This window comes from Phyllobates terribilis, unplaced genomic scaffold, assembly GCF_046119375.1.
Source record: "Phyllobates terribilis strain yellow unplaced genomic scaffold, ASM4611937v1 Scaffold_11__3_contigs__length_659146591, whole genome shotgun sequence".
Lineage (NCBI taxonomy): Eukaryota > Metazoa > Chordata > Amphibia > Anura > Dendrobatidae > Phyllobates > Phyllobates terribilis.
The window spans coordinates 417927905-417954787 of NW_027362771.1; positions in this window are offsets into that span (position 1 = coordinate 417927905).

The window sequence follows — 26883 nt, forward strand, 5'->3', positions numbered from 1 at the left end:
TCTCAGACACAGCTTTATTATACATTTGTGGCATCCAGGCCAGGGTGACACACTTCTCCTGTGAAGCTCAGCAATAGACTGAGCTTCATAGGAGACCGTGATTTGACCTATCTAGTACTGCAGTAAACTGTATAAGCGATCAGATGTTTGTAGATTCAAGACCCTAAGGGGACTGCAGCAGCTGAAATAGGAAATATGAGGTCCTTCAACAGATGGGGTATATATTATGAGATTCTGTAGTAGCTGAGGCGTGTAATATGAAGGCCTGCAGCAGCTGAGGTAGTTGTTAGAACCCTCCTGTTAGTTTTTTCTTTCTTGTATTTTGCGGTCACGTGACCATCTGCCTTTATATTCCAGCTCCGCCCTTCTGGCTGTGCTGGACTTCAGTGTTGTTTGACTGTTTTGCTAGCCTGTTGCTTCGGTGACTATCTCTGTCAGTTCGCTTGGTCCTCTGGGACCTCTAGTACCTTTTGTCAGTTTGTCTTTTTGTGTTCTGCAACAACTTCTGTTTAGCAGGTGTCCCATTTTTGTTCCAGTCCTTAGTTCTTTTAGGGACCCTTAATTCTATAGGTCTTCGTTCAGACTAGCCGAGGACTAAGGCGGGTCTGTTCACTAGGAACAGGCAGCCCGCTACATCGTAGGGATTCAGCTTAGTCTTACAGTAGGGACAACTTTCCCCTATCTTTCCTTAGTACATGTTGCAGATCATAACAGTAGTATTATGAGATCCTGCAGCAGGTGAGGTGTGTACTATGAGGTTCTGCAGCAGCTAAAGTATGTATATCGGGGTTCTGCAGCAGTTGAGGTATGTTATGATGTTCTGCAGCAATTGAGGCGTGCATTGTGAAATTATTCAGTAGTTGATGTGTTGTGATGGTCTAAAGTAGTTGAGATCTGTATTATGATGTTCTGCAGTAGCTGAGGCATGTTATAGGGTTCCACAGTATCAGAGGTGGATAATATAAGGTTCTACGCCAGTTAAGGTGTGTACTAAATATAACTAAAAGATGTGCATCATATTAAATATACTACAAGATATCTACATATATCATAAAGATGCACCAGGACTCTATAATGCAGGGATATAATCGTAAGACAACATCAGAATGCCAGAGAAAAACGACTATCAAAAAAATCCCCATCAAGAGAGAAAGATATATAAAAATATCATCTTTATTAAACATATATATTAGACAATACACAGTATAAAGAAACTCAGGGCAACAGAGTGTGCAATTAAAAACAAACACACAGAGGGCGTGCACCACAACCCAGGATACACTAAATGGTATTTCCAAAGTAATTACCTAATAAGAGCTTTGCAGCTCACTCATGGGTATACCACATCAATCATTCCGGTGTCCCTATATAATTGATACTCATCCCAAAGACTGCAGAGACCACTAGGTAGAATGACATATCAAATACCTGTTGGGATAAGAAGCTATAGGCAAACACACTCCACAGGTGGACGCACATCCACCTCTACGCGCATTTTGGTGTACCTTCGTCAGGGGACAGACACCTGATGAAGGTACGCTGAAACGCGTGTAGGGGTGTATGTGCGCCCACCTATGGAGTGTGTTTGCCTGTAGCTCCTTATCCCAACAGATATTTGATATGTCATTCTAATTAGTGGTCTCTGCAGTCTTTGGGAGGAATATCAATTATGTAGGGACACAGGAATGATTGATGTGGTATACCCATGAGTGAGCTGCAAAGCTCTTATTAGGTAATTACTTTGGCATACCATTTAGTGTTTCAGTGTTTCCTGGGTTGTGCTGCGCGCCCTCTGTGTGTTTGTTTTTTATTGCACACTTTGTTGCCCTGAGTTCCTTTATACTGTGTATTGTCTAATATACAGCTCTGGCAAAAATTAATAGACCACTGCAAAATTTTAATTTTCTCTGATTTTTCTCTTTATATGTATATTTTTGAGTAAAATGTACATTGTTCTTTTATTCTATAAACTACTGACAACATGTCTCCGAAATTCAAAGCTAAAAATGTTGTATTTATTTGCAGCAAATGAGAAATCATCAAAATAATAAAAAAGAAACAGTTCTTTCGGACCTCAAGTAATGCAAAGAAAGCAAGTTCTTATTCATTTAGAAACAATAATACTCATGTTTTAACTCAGGAAGAGTTCAGAAATCAATATCTCGTGGAATAACCATGATTTTTAATCACAGCTTTCATGCGCCTTGGCATGCTTTTCTCCAGTCTTTCACACAGCTTTTGGGTAACCTTATGCCACTCCTGGCACAAAAAATTAAGCAGTTCTTCTTTGTTTGATAGCTTGTGACTATCTATCTTCCTCTTGATTACATTCCAGAGGTTTTCAATGGGGTTCAGGTCTAGAGATTGGGCTGGCCATGGCAGGGTCTTGATGTGGTGCTCCTTCATCCACACATTGATTGACCTAGCTGTGTGGCATGGGGCATTGTCCTGCTTGAAAAACCAGTCCTCATAGTTGGGGAACATTGCCTGAGAAGAAAGAAGCAATTGTTTTTCAAGGATAACCTTGTATGCGGCTTGATTCATACATCCTTCGCAAAGATTAACCTGCCCAATTCCAGCCTTACTGAAGCATCCGCAGATCATCACCGATCCTCCACCAAATTTCAGAGTGGGTGCAAGACACTGGCTTTTATGCCTCTCCAGGTCTCCTTCTAACCATTAGACGACCAGGTGTTGGGCAAAGCTGAAAATTAGACTCATCAGAGAACATTTCCTTACTCCAGTCCTCTATGGTCCAATCCTTATGGTCTTTGGCAAACTTCAGCCTGGCTCTCCTTTGCTTCTCATTGATGAAAGGCTTTTTTTCTAGCTTTACATGACTTGAGGCCTGCCTCTAGTAGCCTGTTATGAACTGTTTTTGCCATGCACTTCACCCCAGGTGCTATTTGCCATTCCTTTTGTAGGTCACTTGATGTCATCCTGCGGTTGCTGAGGGACATTCGAATAAGATGACGGTCATCCCGGTCAGTGGAGAGTCGCTTTTGCCCTCTGCCGGTCTGTAGCTTTGTTGTCCCCAATGTCTGCTTCTTTACCTTCTTGTAATGGACTGCCGTCTTCGAAATTTTAAGGATGAAGGCAACATGACGCTCACTGTATCCCTCTGCTAGTAAAGACAGAATTGAGCCCTTCTTTTCCTCACTCAAGACTTTTCTTTTCAACTCCTTTGGCATAGTTAAAAGTTATTTTTTCATTCAAATTACTTTTGGGCTATTCCTAGCACTTGTTTTGCCATCCAGCTTGTCCTATTGCAAGAGTAGTGTGAAGACCACAGCAGTGTTTTTTATACTTTCCCTCGTTACATAAGATTTCATTCAGGTGATCACCTAATCAGATGCACATTAAGTAGAATGAGGTGTACTTTGGTTGGAGTTCAACTGACACTGGAATGGAATGGCTGTCTGACATATAGAGATGATGAGTTTTAGAAAACTGTGCAGTGGTCTCTTAATTTTTGCCAGAGCTGTATATGTTTAATACAGATGATATTTTTATATATCTTTCTCTCTTGATGGGGATTTTTTGATCTCCAGTTAAGGTGTGTATTATGAGGTTCTTCAGCAGTTGAGGTGTATATTATGAGGTTCTGCGGCAGCTGAGGTCTGTTGTGAGATTATTCAGCAGTGAGTTGTGTTTTGTGAGGCTATTCAGCAGCTGAAGTGTTTATTGTGATGTTCTACAGCTGCTGAGGTGTGTATTATGAGGTTCTACAGCTGAGGTATGTATTAAATAAGCGAACAGCTCCTGCCTAAGCACTCACACAGAGCAGTTACTAATTTATTGTAATGTAAAGCATAGGCTACAAAGCCAATTAAAGTGCCTTTCAAATCTAGAAAAAATTTCCTGAAAGTTTAGTTACTCTCTAAACAGGTTGTCCACATTTTTTTAAAAAAAACAGGGCCCCAGCATGGTTTAAGAAAAAAATAGCTACTTGCCTACTGATCCCCCATTTTTCCTCTCCTGGCACTGCTCTGGTCCTCTGCCAGTCTCAAAATGTCCTCTTCTGATGAGGATGGGAATGTGACCACTGCAGCCAGTCATTGGCTGCCAAAGTCACATGTCAGAGACTGGCTGACACATTGTTCACTGTTGTAGACAGTGATTGGCTGTAGAAGTCACATGCCTATCCCTGCTAGAAAAGGTAGCTTGGAGGCCAGTCGAGGATCCAGGCAGTGCCAGGAGAAGAGCTAATGGGATTGGCAGGCAAATATACAATTTTTCCCCTTCTCCCATGACAGCACCACCTGAGAGAGGTTATCCGCCCACCAGGGACAGGAAACCTTCTGATAAAAAGGCGGTACCTCTCCTTCACATCAGTTTGGTTTCCTGTCCTTGATGGGAGCCTCTGAACAAGGTGGTGGCATGTTACCTGGCAGGGGGTCCGGATCCTGGAACCCTGGTTTGGTGTCTCCCTGGCGGCTTGGAGGCTGTTGGGAGTAGCGTTTAGATGGGTCCTCTCAAATATGTCCCCATCCTGCACCCATCCCGGGCTGCGTGCATTGGGGGGAACCGTGGGCCTGGAAGTTGGCGGACGCTGCTCAGGCAGGTTCGCCCAGTGTAGTGCGCTGGGACCTGCTGCTGGGGCTGTGCACACACGGGGTGTCGCTCCATGCCCCGTGGCTGAGCGCTTCGGCAAGCGGGACTTACGGCTGCGCACGTACAGGGTCACATTGACGCGCCCTGCTGATGTAGCGCGCCGGTTTGCCAGCCGGGGCTATGCAGGGCACATGTCAGGAAGTCTGACGTGCGTCCGAAGCAGAGCCCTCCGGATACCAGGCTGCAAGGCTGTGCACGCGCGGTGGGCAGTGTGCTCACCGGCGGTCCAAGCGCGCCAGTAGGAAGTAAAAAAAAAAAAAGAAAGGGAGAATCTGCCATGTCTGCCCATAAGGGGGAGGAGCCGGATATAGGAGGTGGTATCACTCGCCTATTTAAAGGTGAGGAGGCGGCAGGTTAGCGGTGTCTGCATTCCTCTCCAGTATGGATGAAGAGCAGTAGTAACCTGTGCGCCAGCTGTCACCGCAGCAGCAGAAACAGGCCAAATAGTTGGACCAGCAACAGCAGCACCATTGCCAGGGCCGTAGTAGTGGCAGTCGGAAGAGTGCTAGCAGGACCAGCCAAAAGAAGGCAGGTCGGGAATCCACCACGTCCAGACGGGAGTGATCATGTGATCAGGCCAAGCAACTGTCCCCGGTACCCTAGACTGAACGGCAGAGTGGTGAGTGATCTCGGAGAAAGTTCACCATGGTAACGGATCGCCCCTTTTTCTTTCTATTTGTCTTTTCTGTTAGGAAAAACCCACAAAGTGTCAAAGTGTAGCACCAAGAGAAATAATAAGGAGTTTGCGTTATGTGCAATTAACCTTTCCAATGCCTACACTAAGAAGCTTTGCCCTGGGTGTATTTAAAAAACCATAGCAGAGGAAACGCCTAGTTTTGTTATGAATGTAAAATCCCTTATTCAGACTGAAGTCAGGGACTCCCTGAAGGGGTTGACTATACACAAGAAAAGTAGGAGGCCAAGACACCATACATCAGACTCGGAGAAGTCAGTAGAGTCCCATGACGAAGTGGATCTCATCTCCTCTCCCGCCTCCTCATCATCTTCTTCAGATAGTGATGGGGGGGGGGAGACCATGTTTTCTGGCGGAAAACACATATAAACTGATCAGAGCCATCAGAGCAACCATGGGCATAGCAGATACCATAGCAGATACCAAGTCCCCCAGAACGGTTCAAGACATTATGTTTTTGGGGTCTGGATCAGAAAAGGAGACGCACTTTTCCCTTCAATGAGAGGATCAAAAATCTTATTGACAGAGAGTGGAAGAACCCTCGTCTTCAAAACGTAGATACCCATTTAAAGAGGAGGATGCAGTCAAGTGGGATAAAACCCCAAAAATTCATGTAGCCATATCAAAATCCTCTAAAAGATCCACTTTAGGATTTAGGTACGCTCAAAGATCCCCTTGACAAAAAAGCTGAGGCTTTTCTGAAACAGACCTGGGAATCCTCAGCGGGGGCTCTGAAACCGGCAGTTGCAGCCACTTGCACTGCCAGGTCAATGATGATCTGGTTGCAACAGCTGCAAGACCAGATTAAGGGGAATGTCCCAAGAGAAAAGATCCTAACTGGTCTTCCCCTAATGCTGGGAGCAGCTGCCTTCCTCGCGGACGATTCGGCAGACTCCGTAAGGCTGGCTGCCAGATCAGCGAACCTATCTAATGTGGCCCGCAGGACTGTGTGGCTCAAAAGCTGGCTGGGGGATGTGCAGTCTAAGTCAAAACTTTGCTCAATCCCGTGTGAATGGGACTTTCTGTTTGGCAAGGCCCTAGATGATATACTAGATAAAGCCGAGAATAAAAAGCATGGGTTTCCCAGTGTGTCCGTCCCTCAATACAAAACGTCCTTTCGTAAAAGGAGATATAGTCGGGGTAAATTTTCGAGGGACCAGAACAGGTGGAAGGACAGAAAGCCAAAAAAGTGGAGGCTTCATGTTCGGAGGTCCTTCCTCCAAAAACAAAGTCCTCCAAGTGACGCACCTTCCCAGGTAGGGGGAAGGCTGTCCCACTTCCTTCCTGCCTGGGATAAGATTACGTCCAGCGCCTGGATCTTAGGGTTAGTAAAGTCGGGGCTGAAACTAGAGTTCAGGACCATTCCCAGACAGACTTTCAGGATCTCGTCCCCCAGAAGTCCGAGAGAAAAAATAGCCTTGGAACTGGAGGTCCTCAGCCTTGTGGAGAAAGGGGTTTTGATAGAAGCACCGCTGAACGAACAAGGGAAGGGTTTTTATTCCTCTCTGTTTCTGATAAAGAAGCCGAATGGCTCCTTCAGAACCATAATCAATCTGAAGGGCCTGAACAACTTCCTAGTCTACAGACCCTTCAAGATGGAATTGATAAGATCAGCCATAAGGATGTTGTTTTTTGACTGCTATATGAGCGTCCTCAACCTGAAGGACGCCTACTACCATGTTCCAATCCAACTAGAACACCAACAATATCTAAGAGTTGCCTTGTATATCAACAAGCGTGTAAGGCATTTTCAATTTACAGGCCTACCCTTTGGCATCTCCATGCCTCCAAGGGTTTTCACAAAGATCATCTTGGAGGTCACAGCACATCTAAGGGAGGAAGATATTCTAGTCATCCCCTACCTGGACGACTTCTTGGTAGTAGGCAGATCAAGAGAACTTTGGGAGCTTGCCTTATCGAAGGTCAGAGCCAGATTAATCGATCGAAGATGGATTCTGAACCTAGGGAAGTCAAAGTTGGAACCTCAGAGGGTTCAGACCTTTTTGGGTCTCGTTTTGGACTCAGTGAATCAGACTTGCCTGCTTCCAGAGGACAAGAAATCAAAGATCACCTCCCTGATATTGGAGGTAATCAGAACCCATCCATGACCCTAAGGAAGGCAATGTCTCTTTTAGGGACAATGACCTCTTGCATCCCAGCGGTACAGTGGGCTCAGATGCACTCCAGATCCCTTCAGCAAGAAATCCTAGCGGCAGAGAGACAGCTCAGAGGGCACTTGGACGGGAGAATGACCCTTTCCGATTTATTAATCAGCTCATTCACATGGTGGCTGAATCCAGAAAAACTTTCACAGGGAGTTCCTTGGTTGTGCCATATCACAGACACAATTACAACAGACGCGAGAGCAGAGGGCTGGGGGTGCACCAGAGGGATCGTTCAATACAAGGAGTCTGGTCTCACAGGGAGAAGGATCTCTCCTCCAACATGAAGGCGGTGAAAAATGCAATGTTGGCAGTGAAAAATGCAGTATTGAACTTCAGTCCTCATCTACAGGGTCGACATATTCGAGTTATGTCAGACAACCGGACGACAGTTGCCTATATCAACCATCAGGGGGGCACAAGATCCAAACCTCTGATGTTAGTGATGGAACAAATTCTTCGGTTCGTGGAGCATCATCTATTTAGGCCGAGTTCACACGATGCGTATTTAATGCGTTTCCACGGCATTTTTGCAGTTGCATAAACGCCGCGGAAACGCATGAAAAACGCATGGTAGAAGGGCAGCAATGTTCCCCAATTGAAATCCGCATGTGCTGTGCCCATGATGCAGATTTTTCCGCAGCGTAAACGCTGCGCTCAAAAATCCGCAGCATGTCAATTAATTTTGCGTAAACGCGGCGTTTTCGCCGCCATTGACTTGCATTAGAACGCGCCAATTCCGCAAGACTGCATCTGTACTTGCGTTATTGGCGCGTTCTAATGTGCGGATGGTACCCGAGTGTGGAGAAGAGGAGAGTCTCATCCACACCCAGGTACCATTAAAAAAGCTGTAAAACAAGAATAAAATAAAAAATATATATATACTTACCATCTGTCGGCCCGCACAGCGCTCCTGCTTGGTTCCCGGCACTTGCAGTGAGTTGAAGGACCTGCGCTGACGTCAGAGTCATGTGACGGGTCACGTGACGCTGACGTCGGCAGATCTTTCAATTCAAAGTTGCCGGCAGCCGGGAGAACGGAGTGAGCGGGACACCGGGGGCCATCGAGGTAAGTATATACACTCTCTCGGGTCACACTATATAAATCCATGCTGTTTGCATGTATTTATATAGTGTGACCTAGTTGTCAAGCACTTTCCAGGTGATGCTAAAATCGCCTGGAAAGCGCTTGTCAATCTGCATGCGGAAACGCATGTGAATCCGCATGTGGATCCGCATGTATTCTGCAGGAAAAACGCATGCACAATCTGCATGCGTTTTTTCTGCCAGGGAGATGCAGAAATTATGCAGAAATTTTCTGCTTCATTTCTGCATCGTGTGCACATACCCTTACACTCTCGGCGCTGCATATAAAGAGCTAAGAAAATGAAAGAGCCGATTTCCTGAGTCAGAATGTTCTCAAACAGGGCGAGTGGGAACTGAATACGGCGATATTCCAGCAAATTGTGCATCGGTGGGGTCAACCCCAGATAGACTTGTTTGCAAACAAATGGAACTGGAAATCCAAGGTCTTCTGCTCTTTAAATCCAAGAGAAAAGCCCTATGCTCTACAGATTCCCTAGGACTTTGGCCTGGCATATGCATTTCCCCCGCTAATACTAATTCCGACGGTCTTGAGGAAGATCTGGGAGGAGCAGGCGAGAGTTATACTAATTGCCCCATTCTGGCCCAAGAGGCCATGGTTCACTTGGATGAGGAGAATGTCCCAATCAGATCCTTGGATCCTTCCAGACATTCCAGATCTCCTTCGGCAGGGCCCAGTCTTCCATCCCCAGAGGTCGGGCCTGCATTTGACGGCCTGGAGTTTGAAAGGTCTTTGCTAACCCAGGAAGGTTTCTCCTCAGGTCTAGTCTCTACTCTACTCAGAAGCAGGAAACCGGTGACTACCAAGATCTATGGTCGGATAGGTGCAAAATTCCTGTCTACCTCGGGATAGTTGGCTAAGGGTAGGATTCCTATCGGGGCCATCCTGGAGTTTCTTCAGAGGGGCTTAGATATAGGGTTAGCCTCCAGTACCCTTAAAGTGCAGGTGTTGGCCTTGGGGGCACTCTATAACTATAACTTGGCAGCTAATAGTTGGGTCATTAGGTTAATTAAAGCATGCAATAGATCTAGACCCATTATAACCCTGAAGATGCCTCCATGGGATCTAAATCTGTTCCTTCAAGCCCTAACTAGGTCTCCCTTTGAACCCTTAGATAGTCACAGTAAAGGTTCTCACCTTGAAAACGGTTATTCTAATAGCGTTAACTTCAGCCCGTAGGGTTAGCGACTTGCATGCCCTATCTGTAAGCCATGCTTTTACTCAGGTCTCCTTAGATAGAGAAACGTTAAGGCCAAACCCGGCCTCTCTTCCGAAAGTGGCCTCCAAACTCCACAGGACGCAGGAAATTATTCTCCGGTCTTTTTATCCTAAAGTTTAGAGGACCAGAGGCTCCATACTCTGGATGTTAGGAGGGTTTTAGTTAAGTATTTTGAAGTAACAAGGCCTTGGAGAAAGAGTGAGGCCTTATTTATCTCCTTCCAGGGTGCCAAGAAGGGGTGTAAGGTTACTAGAGGAACTATAGCTAGATGGATCAGGGATGCCATTAGCTTAGCCTATTCCTCTAGCAATGTGCCAGTTCCAGAGAACCTGAAGGCCCACTCCACCAGGGCAGTAGCTGCTTCTTGGGCTAAGAAGGCGGAGGTGTCCATTGACAACATATGTAAGGCAGCAACATGGTTATCTCCCTCTACCTTCTATAACCATTATAGTCTCGACCCTTTCTCATCTGTCCTTTGGGAGAAAGGTGTTGCAAACGGTGATCCCTCCCTCTGGTGTCTGATCTATCTAAATCTCTCAGGTGGTGCTGTCATGGGAGAAGGGGAAAAGATCCTAGTTACTTACCGGTAATGGGATTTTACAGAGCCCATGACAGCACCCTAGTAATTCCCTCCCCTTTATCACTTATAGTGTGCACTTTTATGGGTGTTAACAAGAAAGGTTTTGGTGGTTGTTGTGTACTAACATATTTTCTAGAGTTCCTCTCATGCTCTGAAACAAAATTGAAGCGGAGGAGAGATACCGCCTTTTTATGAGTAGGTTTCGTGTCCCTGGTGGGCGGATACCCTCTCTCAGGTGGTGCTGTCATGGGCTCTGTAAAATCCCGTTACCGGTAAGTAACTAGAATCTTTTTTAACCATGCTGGGCTGTGTTAGAAAAAAAATGTAGTGGATGACACTAAGTCCCTTTACTTTGTGTAGTTTCATTCAGCAATTCTGGAGTGTTCTTCTTCTACTTGAAGCTATTAACTATGTGCATGTATAACAGATGAGTTTATCCTATAACACATTTTTATATCAAAATGTGGTATATAGAAATGTAGAAAATAATTCATGATTTGCTTGAAAGTAATGCAATGTTGGATATATAAATGTACGAGGCTGTCTGTCATGGAAGTGTTAGTTTAATGAGATTACATTGCACAATCATCATGTACAATGAGATAATACATGTTTTACATTCACACTTTAGGGTCTGCTATGATCATAGTTTCATTAACAAACCATTAACCACACCATAAATCTGCAGCAGTCAGCAGTGCTTGTGAAGGGTCCAGTAGCTGAATAAGAGGTAAGTCGGATGTGAACTGACATTTTATAATGAATTTCTCCTATGGGGGGAGCTAATGTGACTGCCATTAATGTATGGAACATAATGGACTGAGCTTAGAATTGGTAGATTCATCACTATAATAAAGAACTGAGTGGTCATCTTTATTGTACAGGTTATTTCTGGCCATCGCACAGGTTATTTATTACACATTTTTTACAGTATACCTCTACTACTAAGCTACTTGTAAATTTTCTATTCTGGCAAGGCAATTTTGCTTACCTGTATATCTTTTCCAGACAGACAGGCAGCAAGGTCTTTTGCTTTGGTAAGAGAAATTATATCTCATTCAGATGTTTATTTTTTAATCTTCAGTGTCCAACAGACCAGAGCCCTTTCTGGTAACATATTGTATGACTTGAACTAGACCTACTGTATGTGGTCAGATAGTTATAGTGCTATATGTGGAGTGATGAAGGTGATCTGCTGTATCAGATGTCTGTAAGATAATACCCAGCAACATTTGTAGCCTATTAATACATTGAAATCATCATATTATATAGCACTGTGTACTTACAATTTCTCATGTCCCCTTTCTACCCAGATAATTCTTCTCTTTCCTTTAGGTCTATGACATCATGTGATTAAAAACTGACTAGCTGAATCCTTCTAAGATCTATGTAGAAACAGGAAGTCTCTTTTCCCAGTCTGACTCATGAGTTACTGCAAAAGTCCCTGGCAGGGAAGAGGACAGAGCAGCTGGGTCAGAAGTTGAAGAGGGGGATAGCTTATGCAGGGAAAAGAGACTTCCTGTTTCTACATAGAGCAGTGAAAAGAGAAGAATTTACTGGGTAGAAGCGCAAATTGAGCAATTGTAAGTACACAGTGCTATATAATATGATGACTGCAGTATATTAGGAGGATAAAAACTTTGATGGGAGGAGTGCTTCTTTAAGAAGTTTTTTATGTGCAATATGTAAATATATATACATTTGTTGTCTAGTTGTTTTTTTTTTTTGTGCAAGGTAACAATCGCTTCTATTAACTTTTTGGATCACACTTTTGACATCCCATGATTAGTGAACTGGATACCATTGTCCATAAGGAGTGGGCCATGATTCTTCAGGAACACTGTCAGCAGCTAGTCTCTGGCTATGCATCATGTTTATAGCATGTTATAACAACTGAAGTACTCTATTTAGTAAGAGAACTAAAACTGCTTGTCACAAAGGAGTTGAATAATTCTGAGACCTCAGTAGTTGTTAAAAAGAGCCATTTTAAAGTGAATATGGAGAAACTTGTTATATTAGTTGTGTTGAGCTTTTAAAATTGTTCTGGTTTCATCAGTTTATTGCAAATAGTAAAAAGTTTGTAAACTTTGCTAATAAACCAAAATTTGCAATGGGAGTTAAATAATGACTGCATGGCTTAATGGCGTGCTGATATGTGACTTCACTTCAAGTAAGTAGGTGGCTCAAAATATAACACTTGCATCAGGGTCCGTAGACGTTGGCCATTATTACTTCTCTACTGAAGGAACCTAATGTTTAAATGTACTACTAGATTTGGTCAGTGTTGTAAAGGTATGAATGTTTATAAATATGTTCAAACCAAAATGAATATAAATTCAGTCAGTATATTTATTGTAATATCCAACATCTAGTGCAAATGATCAAAAGTTGGAATGTGATTTCAAGTATGTCGCTTTTGCAATCCATAAATTGATAGATTTGATAGATGGCTCTTCAGAACATCTATTTGATATTGGTAAAATAAATGCAAAAATCCATCCAGAGTATAAATCCAGTTTATAAATATTCACTGAGGAGCTCATATACAAGTTATTTGCCCATACGGAGGAGGAGACTGGAGGAGCTTACTCCTTCTATAAGGAGAATTTTGGATCTTTGCTATTGAAACTATGTACTGTACTCTAATGGATTTAAGATAAAACTGTTTTTTTTATTATTATATGTTTATATTTCTATTTTTACTATTATATGTTTATATTTCTTGTATAAATATTTCAATGTATTTTGAATTACTTAAATTGTTAGTGTTTTTTATCCCTATAAAAGAACCGTATATGTGTGACATGCCGAAGTAGTGCTGTTGCTTCAAAAGCGTCCTGCAACTGTTACAAATAACACAAGCACAGGAGACAGGAAGTGTTGTGCTTCAGAAGCATCCAGCAACTAGAGGGGTTAACACAGTCACAGGAGACAGGGAGTGTTCTAGCAGAGCCCTAGGAAGATTGTGGGGAACTTGTTATGGTAGTCTGGCTGAAGCCGAAGAGAAAGGTAGTGTGTTATCTGTATCTGACAGAAGGCAACTGAACAGGATTCAGATCAGGTGAGAAACTAAACACAGGTCAGATAAACTCCCTGAACTAACAGTGCAGAGTATTATCGAGCAGGAAGATAAGAACTGGAAGGAATTGTGTCACAGGGATAATCTCCCTCATCAAACCCTCCCCCCTCCATCTCCATGCAGAATAAAGAATGCTGTGTACTATTGTGTCCTTGAGAAGTAAAAGCCTGTGGTTGTGTATGCATAAAAGTGTGCTGCTAAGAGATCTAATCTATGCTGAATTATGCTACTGAAGAGACTAATACTGTGCCTTGTGAAGAAACTACTGTATTGTTACTGGAGCTGGTTGCTCACGAAACTCAGACTGTGCTGTAATGAAGATTGTTGCTGTAATATCCCTGAATTCCACTGGTCGTGCTTCAGATTAAATTCCACTGTTAAACTGTTGAAAAAGACTCTTGTCAGATGTGTCTGGTAAGCAATTGAATCTATCGTGTGCCTGAGAGAAGCTACGGCCTATGGTCGCCCTGAGTAATGGTTCCCCCAGGATTCCAAAGAATTCATGAAACCCGTCTCGCCCTATCTGAACCTAGCGGCGTACGTGTAACATATGCCCTCCTTGATTTTCAATTCAACGGTAAATGTTACTTGTCTACCCCTCAAAGGGAACCTGTCACAAGAAAAAATGCTATTAATCTGCAAATATGGGATTAATCGATTAATCTGCAGATCAATAGCATTTTTCACCTGCCCGGCACCTGCATTTAGCTGAATGCTGCAGGAAAAAAATGAACTTTATTCCTCCCCGCAGAGTTCGCGTATCAGCCATGGGGGTGGCGCCGGCGCTGGTTCAGTCACCGCTCTGAATATAGAGAGTGGCGACTGTAACCTTGCCCCTAGCTGTGACTGAAAGCCAGCTCCAATTCTGCCATGACTGAACCCGCGCTGGTACTGCCCCCATGACTGAAACCCGAACGCTGCAGGAGGGAATAAAGTTCATTTTCTCCCCACAATGTTCGGCTAAGTGCGGGCACCGAGCAGGTTAGTAACGCTATTAACCTGCAGATTAACCCCATAACTGCAGGTTCATAGAGTTTTTTCTGGTGACAGGTTCCCTTTTAACTTACTTGATGGAAACATGGTTATGAAATCATACTGTAGCATTTTTTTCTGAATGAAACCCACATGTGGGGTCTCGGGCTTATCTGACAAAAAGAGAGTAGAGGATTCAGAGTTGGTTACCCGACTGTAACCCTCTGCAATTTGTTGCAGTCAGGTTAGTGTCTGTAATGAAAAGTCACAGCAGCTTACCGAAGTGATCCACCTGTGTGATGTCACATGAGGCCACAGTGGTATCCCCTAATTGAATACACTTGTAATGTCACATCACCTAGATAAGCTGTATTTCTACTTCTTCATCCACTAATTCTAAATTTTCTCATCTCTATGTTTGGAATTTTAATAAAACAGAATACAAGCAAGCTAGCTTGCCCTAATTTGTTAGATCTAGATTAGTCTTTGTGAATGATTGATGGTGGGTGCTGAACCAAAGAAAGTCAAGGAGTTTGGGAACAACCTCCACATACCTGAAATACTAAATTATTTTTTTCAGGAAAAACATTATGCAAACTCCCCTTTATAATTGTGAAAGAAAACAGGAAATATATAAAATGGATGTTCAATGTTATCAGTGTCCCCTAAGCCACGTGAAGATGTTTATTAGACTAATCTAAGCTAAGTGCTAATTTAAGGAAAAAACAGAAATGTACTTTGAAAACAACTTAATTATTTATTAGCTGAGAATATTTCCATATACTATACTACAGATGAGTTAAGTAGTCCGATCACATATCTACTTACTTAATGAGCGTATTGACATAATCAATACTCCTCAGGGGATGGTGCACTACTTAAAATTGCAACAGATATGGGTTACACTCCTCAACATTGAAATTGCAACACCAAGAAGGAAAAGTCGTGCAATTATGGAAATCACAGGATCCATGTTAATGATATGAAAATTATGAAAAAATGGAAAAAAAAAATTCATAACATCTTAATTTGTGAAGTATAGATAATGAGCACCATGTGCAGCAAAACACACAGTTACACACCTTGTCATGTTATTAATGAGGATATTAATGGTTGTCTGAGGAATATTCTCAGCTGTGTTCGATGGGAAATAAATCCAGAGACACTGCAGGCCATTGTAGTAAGTTTAGGCCACACAGGCTTATCACAGTAGCGCAAGGAACATGCAGACTAGAATTGTTGTGTTGAAAAACAGCTGTATAGACTCTTTGGAAAAATGACCATACCACTGGTTCCTCTACCAAATCAATGTAACACTGAGTGGTTAGTGTACCTAGAATGAAGACTTGAGGGGTCTGGCTATCATATATTATACCACCCTAAGCCACAATACAGTGAGTAGGACTTTTGTGACGCACCATCATGAAGGCCTTTTCATGGCGTTACCCATGTGGCCGTATTGTGATCGAATCTGTACTGCAAGTGAAATTAGATGTCACATTCCAAGCGTAAGGCATCAAACAGAGTCAACACAATCCATCGAAAAGCGTTTGCATAGCATTATTAGGCTACAAGTTAGATGTTCAGCTACAGGTTTTCAATTAACCTCATGTCACTTCTCTCAAAGGTTATCATGGTTCAGAGCAACACGGCAATGCAGGCTGAAATGGAGGTCTATCCTCTTCAGTGATGAACCCCGTTTTTGCCTTAGATGCAAAGATAGCCAGAGATTAGTCTAAACACCATGTGTGCAACAGCATGAAGAGGCCATCACAAAGGAATGTGAAAATACCCAAGGAGATGTTTTTTAACATGACAACACCAGGCCACATGTTGTTTGTGATATTGTGTGAAGCCTGCATAGCCTGAATCTGTTACTATGACCTCATTTTCTATTGCGCACATCTGCAACATTATTGGTCAGCAATTTCAAAGAGAGCTGCCAGCAGCAGATCTTGATGATTTTTTGTGTCCAAGTGCATTCAATGTGGCCGAACATTTCTCAGACATCTATTAATAACCTCATTGATACATGCCAAGGTGTGTAAGTGCCTGTATTTCTGCTCTTGATGCTCATACTTGATACTGGTTAAACTGAGATGTTTGGAAAATTTCCATATCATTACCATGACTATTGATTCTGTGATTTCCATAATTCCACGACTTTTCCTTCATGGTGCTGCAATTTCACTGTTCAGGTACAGTACAGACCAAAAGTTTGGACACACCTTCTCATTTAAAGATTTTTCTGCATTTTCATGACTATGAAAATTGTACATTCACACTGAACGCATCAAAACTATGAATTAACAAATGTGGAATTATATACTTAACAAAAAAGTGTGAAACAACTGAAAATATGTCTTATGTTCTAGGTTCTTCAAAGTAGTCACCTTTTGCTTTGATGACTGCTTTGCACACTCTTGGCATTCTCTTGATGAGCTTCAAGAGGTAGTCACCGGAAATGGTTTTCACTTCACAGGTGTGCCCTGCCAGGTTTGATAAGTGGGATTTCTTGCTTTATAAATGGGCTTGGGACCATCAGTTGTGCTGTGCAGAAGTCTGGTGGATACACAGCTGATAGTCCTACTGAATAGACTGTTAGAATTTGTATTATGGCAAGAAAAAAGCAGCTAAGTAAAGAAAAATGAGTGGCCATCATTACTTTAAGAAATGAAGGTCAATCAGTGCGAAAAATTGGGAAAACTTTGAAAGTGTCCCCAAGTGCAGTTGCAAAAACCATCAAGCGCTACGAAGAAACTGGCTCACATGAGGAAAGGAAGACCAAGGGTCACCTCTGCTTCTGAGGATAAGTTTATCTGAGTCACCAGCCTCAGAAATCGCAGGTTAACAGCAGCTCAGATTAGAGACCAGGTCAATGCCACACAGAGTTCTAGCAGCAGACACATCTCTTCAACAACTGTTAAGTGGAGACTTTGTGCAGCTTGCCTTCATGGTAAAATAGTTGCTAGGAAACCACTGCTAAGGACAGGCAACAAGCAGAAGAGACTTGTTTGGGCTAAAGAACACAAGGAATGGACATTAGACCAGTGGAAATCTGTGCTTTGGTCTGATGAGTCCAAATTTGAGATCTTTGGTTCCAACCACCGTGCCTTTATGCAACACAGAAAAGGTGAACGGATGGACTCTACATGCCTGGTTCCCACCGTGAAGCATGGAGGAGGAGGTGTGATGGTGTGGGAGTGCTTTGCTGGTGACACTATTGGGGATTTATTCAAAATTGAAGGCATACTGAACCAGCATGGCTACCACAGCATCTTGCAGGGGCATTCTATTGCATCTGGTTTGCGTTTAGTTGGACCATAATTTTTTTTTCAACAGGACAATGACCCCAAACACACCTCCAGGCTGTGTAAGGGCTATTTGACCAAGAAGGAGACCTGGCCTCCACAGTCACCAGACCTGAACCCAATTGAGATGGTTTGGGGTGAGCTGGACACCAGAGTGAAGGCAAAATGGCCAACAAGTGCTAAGCATCTCTGGGAACTCCTTCAAGATTGTTGGGAGACCATTTCCGGTGACTACCTCTTGAAGCTCATCAAGAGAATGCCAAGAGTGTGCAAAGCAGTCATCAAAGCAAAAGGTGGCTATTTTGAAGAACCTAGAATATAAGACATATTTTCAGTTGTTTCACACTTTTTTGTTAAGTATATAATTCCAGATGTGTTAATTCATGGCTTTGTTGCCTTTAGTGTGAATGTACAATTTTCATAGTCGTGAAAATACAGAAAAATCTTCAAATGAGAAGGTGTGTCCAAACTTTTGGTCTGTACTGTATGTATGATTTATATACCTTTATTACAGTAGCTAATCTGTATTTACAGATGACAACCAATGGTGATAATCTTAAAAAAACAACCAGAAGTTTACATACACTATATAAAAAGACACATATGCATGTTTGTATCAATATGAGAATAATCCTTTCCCGTTTTTGGTCAATTAGGATTACCATAATTTTTAATATTTGCCAAATGCCAGAATAATGAGAGAGAGAGAATGTTTTAAGTCATTTTTATTACTTACTGCAAAGTTAAAAGTTTATATACATTTCATTAGTATTTGGTACCATTGCTCTTAAACTGAATGACTTTGTTCATACGTTTGGAATATCCTTCCACAAGCTTCTCACAATAGTTGGTGGGAATTTGGGCCCATTCCTCCTGACAAAACAGGTGTTTTGATCCAGGTCTGTAGGTCGCCTTGCTCGCATCTGCCTTTTTTCAGCTTTGTCCATAAATTTTCAATACGATTGAGATCAGGTATTTGTGATGGCCACTCCAAAACATTGACTTTATTATCCTTAAGCCACTTTGTTACAATTTTGGCAGTATGCTTTGGGTCATTGTCCATTTGGAAGACCCATTTCCGCCCAAACTTTAACATCCTGGCTGATGTGTTGAGATATTGCTTCAGTATTGCCACATAATCTTCTTTACGCAGGATACCATCTATTTTGTGAGGTGCACCAGTCCCTCCTGCAGCAAAACAACCCCACAACATGATGCTGCCACCCCCGTGTTTCACAGTTGGGATGGTGTTCTTAGGCTTCCAAGCTTCTCCCTTTTTCCTCCAAACGTAATGATGGTCATTATGCCCAAAAAGTTACATTTTAGTTTCATCAGACCACAGGACATGTCTCCAAAAATTAAGGTCTTTGTTCCTGTGTGCATTTGCAAACATTAATTTTGCTTTTTTATGTTTCTTTCGGAGTAATGGCTTCTTCCTGGCAGAGTGACCTTTCAGCCTATGTTGATACAGTACTAGTTTCGCTGTGGATATTGACACAATCTTACCAGCTTCCGCCATCATCTTCACAAGGTCTTTTGCTTTTGTCCTTGGGTTGATATGCACATGTCGGACCAAAGCACGTTCATCTATGGGACACAGAACCTGTCTCCTTCCTGAGAGGTATGATGGCTGGAGATTTCCATCTTGTTTGTATTTGCATATAATTGTTTGTACAGATAAACGAGGCATCTTCAGGTATCTTGAAATTATATCCAAGGGTGAGCCTGACTTGTGCAAGTCCACATTTCTCTTCCTGATATCTTGGCTGATTTGTTTAGAATTTCCAATGATACTACACAAAGAAGCAAAGAAGCACTGTGCTTCAGGTGTGCATTAAAATACATCCACAGGTGTGTTTCTAATTAACTGAGATGTTACCAAAAAAAACTATCAGAAGCTTCCAAACACATGACATCATCACATCGGCAGTGAAGAATTGTTTAAAGGCATAGTAATCTTAGTGTATGTAAACTTTTGGCTTTGCAGTAAGTAATAAAAATGCCTTAAAAGATTCTCTCTCTCTCATTATTCTGGCATTTAGCAAATATTAAACATTATGGTAATCTTAATTGACCTAAAACAGGAAAGATTTATTCTGATTTCATGTCAGATATTGAGAAAAACATGCATACGTGTCTTTTTATATAGTGTATGTAAACTTCTGGTTTCAACTATATATGAGATGATCACTAGACATCCACATTAAAGGGAGTCTGTCAGCTCAAAATTACTATTCGAACCACAGCATCTTGTTGGGACACAGTCCTAATAAAAAAAATCATACCAAATGTCCAAATCCAATGCTGAATTTACCAGAAATTGTTCTTTATTCAAATATGCTAATGAGATGCTGAGTGCACCCTTAGGGTGACCAAAGTGTTCAGTGCATCTTCTCACCTACTTGTTTTCCATCTATTTCTGCTTTTCTCTTCCTTGATTAACTGCTCTGGTATTACAAGATATATCAGTAAACAATTAGGCGGGTATGTAAACTTAGCTGTTGGGCCATGGCAAGGGTGCATCCAGCACCTCATTGGTATATTTGAATAAAGAGCAATATATGGCAAACACAGCAACAGATTTGGTCACTAAAGGTGTGATTTATTTTTTAATAATGCTCTGTTGCCTATCAGGGGCTGTTCTGGGTTTTAACATTTTTATTTGAAATGAAAAGGGTTGTCTATCAAAAATACAACGTTGTTAGAACCCTCCTGTTTGTTTTTTCTATCTTGTGTTTTGCGGTCACGTGACCATCTGCCTTTATATTCCAGCTCCGCCCTTTTGGCTGTGCTGGACTTCAGTGTTGTTTGACTGTTTTGCTAGCCAGGTGCTTCTGTGCCTATCTCTGTCAGTTCGCTTGGTCCTTCTGGGACCTCTAGTACCTTTTTGTCAGTTTATCTTTTTGTGTTCTGCAACAACTTTCTCTGTTAAGGAGGTGTCCCATTTTTGTTCCAGTCCTTAGTTCTTTTAGGGACCCCTCCCCATTATGCTATAGGTCTTCCTTCAGACTAGCCGAGGACTAAGGCGGGTCTGTTCGCAAGGAACAGGCAGCCCGCTACATCGTAGGGATTCAGCTTAGCCTTACTGTATGGATAGCTTTCCCCTTTTTTCCTTAGTACTTGTTGCAGATCATAACAAACGTGGATTATGTCATACTATACTTTAGTAGGAACTTTAATAGCTACTTTAATGCACGACTCTGGCATTTCTTTTTATTTCACAACTGGAGTGGCATCACTAATACATATTCTCTGCCCATAGAAAAATAATTACCAGCAGCCTGTTTCTTCTGTTCTCAGCTCCGCTCCAGTCAACGTCTGCTCATGGGACCTGCCGGATCACCCCAGTGTTTGCTCAACAAGCCAGAAGTTACTTCTCATTGAATGTCTATGAGATATGAGATACAGAATGAGAATTTCATAGCCTTACATTCAGAGCTTGTGACCGTTACCTCTGAGTTCCGGACAGTCAGGAGCTGCAGTCACAAGATGGCGGAGCAGGACTGGATCGGCACAGGAAAGAGCGAAAGACTGCACCAGTGATACCACTCCAGCGTTGAAATATAGAAAATGCCAGAATGATGCTTTAAGCTAGGAAAACGTTGTACCTAAACATCTGAAATTAACAATGTCACATATGATAGTAGCTCCGGATATGTTGCATTTTACGTCTCCTTAGTAAGCCCTATCCTCCCTTTAGCAGCACTAACATTGCTCACATAACAATATCAGAGGTATATGATCTAAGAGAATATGTTCTTATATTCAGTACAATACACCAATGTCATACCCAGTACCATACGTCGGTTGCAAACATGTAACATTAATGTTTCTCACTTCTGCCTTTCCTTTCTTCTTATGATTTAATTCAGACCAAATCCAAAAGAAAAAATGTCAGGTACATTGTTGACAATTTGCCTCTTCATTACTTTTTATCCATTCATTTTGTAGGCCTAAATATCCAGCGAGAACTAGAGATCAAACCGAAAAGACGGAATTCTAAAGATTAAATTGTTATAAGATAGGAAGAATTATAATATACATTTAATTTTTAGCACATGTCGCTGAGTTAATACGGGTTTATGTAACATAAAGTGCAGCATGTGTTTCTCCTTGGAAAATACGGTGATGTCTTGGACTTATCCACAGGTTAGAAACGAATGCTCCTCATTATCCCCTGATTAAAAGAGAATAATTTTTTAATCTAGCAGATCCTTTTACCAGAACTGCTGGACAAAGCCCAATAAATGTAGGTTAAATTGCTTCCAAATGTTTGGACATACACTATAGAAGTTTTTCTATGCAAGGTCAGTTTTCTTGATTTGAGTGGAGCAGTGTGTCGAGGAACCTACACAGTATTTTTTATTTTCTTCATGTGCTGATTATCACTGAACGCTATGATTTCAGGAGACTAGGGACACTCAGAAGTACTCCCCCCACCCTAGATTATGACTCATTAAATTGAGCCATTTCTTTATACTGTACTGTGCATGTGCTGCTTATTTTCTTTGTCATCTGACTTTCAGACCGGTTACTGATCTCCTTTGATATACTGTACATGACATCCTAACAAAACCAAACCTTTAATCAGAATGATGAGGCTTGTAAATGTACGCCACTGTCAGATGGCAGGCTTGGGCTGTAGTACAGCGGATGTGTACTCTCAGGTCAGATGGAATGAATGGGTTTATGACATACCATCACAAGTCATTGCTGAATTAACCCCAAATCCCCACAGAATGCTCTCCATGCACATATGTCATTTGTAAGACTAATGCTATTCTATATCATTAACATTTCAAAAGGAGAACATTAGTGTGTACTGCACAGGCTAGAACTACAATGTTACTGTCATTCTGGTATTCTCTTTGGAAACAGAACACTAAGAAGCCTATTCCACAAAATATGTTTCTGAGAAACCCTGTTTCATGCCTGTAAAGGCCACTTATATTAGAGCACATATAATACAAATGCAGCCTACTGAAAGCTTTTAATGACATAGCATGCCTTTATTTTTATACTGCATCAATCAAGGACGTTTTAATGCCATATCACCACCACTTTCAATTTCTATGGCTCTGTGCAGCATTGTATTTAACCTGTACAATACCATAGTGATGCAAGAGCCCTAATTGTTGCCCTAAGGGAACCATTAACCAGAGGCCTCTGAAGTCTTTGAATCATTAAGACAATGTGTCAGTTATCGGATATTAAAAATGTTACTTTTTGTTTAGGATAATTATATAGACTTGACATATATTTGCCATGAGTTGTCACAGTGGATGAATTGACGCAGATTTGTGAGAGACGCTGTATAACTATATGGGTGCACCATTACTCTTTGGAGGCAAAATAGGGCCACTATTACTATATACAGGCGTATTGGGGCATTATTACTTTGTGTAGGCAAAATAGGGTCATTATTACTATATGAAGGCACAATCAGCGCATTATTATTATGTGGAAGCACAATAGAGATACTATTACTGTGTGAAGGCACAGAGAAAGCAAAATTATTGTGCAGGGTACAAAAGGAGTGTGCAATTACTCTGCAAGTCCTGAAAGAAGCATTATTACTGTCTAGGGCTATATAGAAGGTAATAGTACTATCTTGTTTGTATGTAGGTGGAGAAAAGTGGGCAGGCTGCTGAGGAAGTGAGGAGCCAAAGCAGAGACACAAGACCTGGGGGTAGAAGAAGTCATTATGATGGTCTGGACTGGATGGAGAAGAAAAGGAAGTTAAAAGATTACAATCAGAGAGAAAGTCACTAGAATTACTGGTACAATATACATATATAAGTTTTACAAAGCACCAGTGTAGAATTGGTATCTATCCGCATATAGTTTCGTATGGTAGTATTATTCAGTCACAATGTGGTAGTAATATGTGGTCTTGGTATATTGGATTTTTCTCAGTGGCAGTATGTTGATTATGCTTGTTGCATAGTGGTATTATTTAGTGACTGCATAATTTTATTATTAAACTCTCCCTACTAAGTCTGGATCCTAATCCCCACACTGCACAGGTTATGCATCATTTTGTTTTTAAAACAGGACGTCCATTATGGGCTATCAATTTGGAGAAAAGAGGCCAAGAATGCATTTTGGAATTACATGCAAGTCACAGTAAACTTTGATTTCCTCCAGGAAGGGCCATATTTGTAATATAGATCCCCATCTTGGGAAGCGACTGTAGTGATGACGGCAGTAATGCCAATGCCTATGTGCCTACAGATGCCAGGGCTGAATTCCAGTCCCCGTCAGGCCCTGTTGTCACTAAAAAGATGCAGTAGAAACTAGGCTGAACAGACACGTTTCTCAGTGGCAGAATGAGTTGGTCCACTTTAACATAGTCAGAATTTTGCGTCAGTATTTATAAGCCAACTAGAAGTGGATCTAATACACAAAGGATGAGCTGCAGTACATGAGAACAGCCACTACACAAGTATGAGCTATAGTCACCTGTCTCTGTACATTATGCACTTCCAGCGGCCATAGCTCCAGATATCAGCTGAACGGTATCAGCTGGATATTGGACGCCCACCGATCTGACATTGATCACCTATATTAAGCATGGGTCACCAATATTTTAGTCCTGGACAATGTCTTTAAACTTTTATTCAAACAGATACAGATTTGAAATTTTAGTTGTCCAGCTGTTAATAGGGTTATCTCTCCACATGCAGATTTATGGCCCTGCTGTGGTGTTCTCTACTGTATAGTCACCAGCTGATTCTTTTTTTACCACTATTTAAATAAGGCTTATTAGACTTGTGAGACCAAATACAATAATTTATGGTAATAAAGTAATACATTTCTTTAAGTAAAGTGCAATGTGCTGCATCTATGCCCAATATAAAACATCTATTCGCTCCTGCAGCAAAAAAAAAAAAAATCTACCAACCACAAAATGTATTTTATACTAAAAGAAAATAAAAGAAAAGTTGATATTAGATATAGATTCTCTGTGTGTTTTAGAGGTTTCAAACAGTGCAATGATTTCACAATGTTGAACATATTGTGTAACCAGCAGTGTTGTACTGACCCAACGGAGGACCGGATGATCTTCCAGTGGGCCTAAGAACTGGCAGGGACTACAGTACTGCTTCAGCTTCCTTTGCTATCTGCTGACTGCATATAGCTGTTCCCTAGTTGGCTGGTGCAGTCAACAGCTCACTTTGGCTGTTGAGCAGAACGCTGTCTACTCATATCATCTGATTGCTCATTACTGCTGTTCAATGTTGACCAACCAAAGGTGAGGGGTACCGATGCTGTTTTTAAGCCTAAAGCCACATTCCCACATTCAGTATTTGGTCAGTATTTTACCTCAGTATTTGTAAGCCAAAACCAGGAGTGGAGCAATCAGAGGAAAAGTATAATAGAAACACGTCACCACTTCTGTATTTTTCTCCTACTCCTGGTTTTGGCTTACAAATACTGATGTAAAATACTGACCAAATACTGATAGTGTGAATGTGGGCTAACACTGATGCTGTTATTAAGGTTTACACTGATTGGCTAAAGGTCAACCAATCAATGTTATGGTTGTTTTTACTTTTAGGCTCTGCACTCCTGCCCAGCCTCTTGGCACAGCTCAGATCACAAGCTATACTATGATTAGTAGACTGCAGACCAGCATGAAGGAGGAGCAGATTGAGATCGAAGAGAATACTCTCTCCCAGTAACAATGTCAATGAGTAAAATGTTCACAGAGGCAGGATCAGGTACTATTATGACCCTTAACAGATTGATTGCTGTCCTTGAGTTAACCACTGATGACACCCCTGACTGGTTAAGGGCCACCTCCTCACAATTACTAAGGGGCCCCTTTCTCAACACCCTCCTCTATCAGCTATTGTGAGAATGGAGCCCCTTAACCAGTTAGGGGTAACATAAGTGCTGAGAGGAGCCTTCAGTCAGTTAGGGGTTACTTAGGACCCCCTGCCCAACCACCCATATCACACTTACTAAAAAAGGGCCCATCACCCTCACACTTAATGACAATCTAAGTAGTTAGGATGGGACTCTCAGTCAGTTATGGTTTTATGGATGACATTAAATAACCCATGATACCACAATGGATTGAGCAATCCCATCCCATTAAGGGTAAAGATACATTCACATGTAGAAGATTTACTGCAATTTTTTTTGCAGCAGTTGTTTCTTGCCAAGATTGTGACACAAAGGGTGACATCTGTAATGGACTCCACACAAAGAGGTCGGATTCATTAAGACTAGCAGTGAGCCAGTCAGTCTTAATGAAGTGCTCGCTGGAGTATGATGTGCTGAATTCATTAAAAGGAAGAAGCCAGCACTTTTCCTGAATTTGAAGGGCTGGTATAGCCACACCCCAGTCTGCCCCTACTCCTCCCCAGGTCTGCCCATTTTGGCGGAGCTGCTTCAAATTCACTTGAAAACACCAAATGTTGCAACATTTCTCTCAATACCATACAAAAATGTTGTGACATTTCAAAGTGTTTTCTGGCAAAAAAAATCATACCATGGATTATCCACACACAGTTTTTCCACAATGTGTAGATGAGATTTAAAAACTCATCTACTTAGCTGGTATTTTGTTATGGAAAACATGCAGCAAGTTGGCAACATGTGAACATACCCTTAGGGTTGTGGGGGACGAGGCCATCGGTTATAGCCCCTTTAGATTGGATTATATATAGCTGATCATTTAACAGCCTAGATGAGCCAATCGGCAGTCAATTACTGGCCTGTTTAGCCAGGCTGACAAACAATATATGCACACAGAAAGATAGTTAATATGATCTTTCTTTGCGCAAAGAATATTATGTTATCGCCAGCACATGTTCTGTTTACACAATGCAATGTGCTGCTGAGAATGATTTTTACATCGGCATTTTTAATGTTCGTCAGGTGATTGTCAGCATGGTTAGATAGGCTGACACTTGGGTCGAATGTTCCTTTGGGGGTAGGCTGGACAGTTAATCAAATTAATTAAATTCTTTTGCTGTTTTCTGCGCCTAATTCTTATTTTCTGGGATATCCCTGTGGAACAGAGACAATTTGCTTTCCTTACCCATTGCAAGAAAGTTTGCTTTGTGCTGCAAACCATACAAGAGCGTGACGTCACAAAGTAAATGGACAGGAACACTAGCTATTTTATTTTTAGAGT